Below are 2,229 nucleotides of genomic sequence, written 5' to 3' on the forward strand. Positions count from 1 at the left end.
AATTGGCATCCTTATCTAGACATATGAAGCGAGCCACACCACGTACTTTTGAGAAAGTCCCTGCAATAAGGCTGGAGCGCAACAGTGGGGCCAGCCCTATAAATGCGAATGTCGCTGACTGACTGAGTGATGAAGTCACACCGTTGGTCGGCCGGCCGAGCGTCGGAGTTTCCCCATTGGCCGCTGCTCTTTCAAAATGAAGTGGTGTCATCAGGGGTCGTTTACAGACAGTGTTGCCTTTGTTTCCAGATTTTTCAGACCCTTTAGCAACTTTTCTTCACAAAAAATCTAGCGACAAATCTCGTCACTTTTTGGACAAACCTTGGCTACTTTCCGTAGAAGAGAGTCTTCTAACTTTCTCTCTGACTGATCATTTTACAGGTAAATACACCTGAAATCTCAGCTCAGCCGTCGTCTTTAACTCGTGTGTCTGGTGACTCTCTCAGACGACGTCTCGGATATAAAACCAGGATTTTAGCAGCAGAGCAGCAGCTTGGAAACGGCTTGGAAGTGACTGCTGATTAACATGTCGTCTCAATGGGCCTTAAGCACAGAGGTAAAGGGCGATCCAGCCACATGCTAGGTTTTGACCTGGTCTTGTAAGTTGTTAGCTACAAATGTCAGTGGGATTTTGAACAAGGTTTTTCTTACTTCTGGAACAGATCCAGACATTTTTGGCTTCACCTTGATTTAAAGTTTTAAAATGCCTTTTCTTCCCAAGAAATGTTTATGGTCTACATATTATTGAAAGTATTTGAACTTTTTCAGTCATTTGCTGGTTTACTTCCCTTTGTCAAAAACACGAGAACCAAATGAAATGTGTTGTTAACATCAGCTGTAAAGCTGGCAAATCACAAAGAACCCTGGCACAGCTTAATACTGAACAAGGCCTCAAAAAGGCAAATATGATCAACAACACGTCCTTTATCACTAATATGAGCTAATGCCACCGGGAATGTGTTTTAGATGTAAAAACAATACAAGGAAGTTTGGTTTTATTCCAGAAGCCGTTGAGTTGTGAACGGCGTCAGTACAAGAAACAGTCAGTTGATAGATGAACTTGTGAATTCTGTTTTGAAACATAATATGAGCCTTCATGGCCAGTTACTAACCGGACACTGCTATAAATCCTCGTATATTTCAGCTCTTTGTAACTTTTGTATTTTTAAGATTTGTTTCTATGTGTGCAAATGAATTGTTTTGTTTGCAAACTCACATTCCTTAAATCTTCCCTTGAGAGACGAACAAAGTATTTTGAATTGAAGAGAATAAATGAGATACTGTGTTGAAACCCCACGTCACCACAACAGCTTCTCTCTACATGATATTGTTTTCCACCTGATCTATAAATAAAGTTACAACATGCTCCGTGTGTCCAACCTTGACTAGACGGATTTCATGACTGTTAAAATCATGACAGATTTCAACTTGGAATATAAATGAATGCTTAATGAGAGATTGCATTGACTGACAGGAGCTAGTGGAAGATGCGAGACAGGAAATTACATCTTGACTTTGGCTCTCTAAAACAGTGGATTGGGCGGACGTCCGTCCTCTACAGGATTAGGTGCGAAAAACTCTTACCAGTGAATTTGCTTTCATCTCGGCGATGGTCACGACTGGCTTTTCTCCAGACGTGATATCCTGCTTGGCTTTGCATTGTAAGTCCGCCACCGTTTTGGGATTCGGATTTTCACAGCAAACATACCACTCTGCGTCGATTAGCACCGACGCAGCCCACAGCAGACCCACGCACAAAGCCTTGACGGTGCGACGGAACAAAAGGGAACCAAAATGACACGAGCACTCCAATGTCGTGTATCTCCACGCTTTCTGGAACAGCAAGTCTGTCGAGAGCATTAAGATGGACACGATAAGACACGGCAGAGTTATGTAAACGATGCAGTAATCATTTTGTGGTTCACAGGAACATGGAAATTTGTTCTCAAACACATGATAAGAAAAAACCAGAACGCTAAAAACGATGGCGTTGCCGTTGTTTTTGATCTGACTGCCGAGCTTCTGCAGTGGCAGAGCTAGAGCCTGCATCTTTGGAGGACAGCGTTCGTTCAGCAGCCTCCGATAAATATATCTAAACGAAACCACGCTCTTCTCTTTTTATTGTGAAAGAGGCTGGGCAGTGCATCAAGTAAATGGGAAGTACATTAAGCACCATGCACTGCAACTGATGCGGCTGTGTGGTTAAACAGCGATTCTGTTTCGTTCGGG

This window comes from Xiphias gladius, chromosome 18 (genome assembly GCF_016859285.1).
Source record: "Xiphias gladius isolate SHS-SW01 ecotype Sanya breed wild chromosome 18, ASM1685928v1, whole genome shotgun sequence".
Lineage (NCBI taxonomy): Eukaryota > Metazoa > Chordata > Actinopteri > Istiophoriformes > Xiphiidae > Xiphias > Xiphias gladius.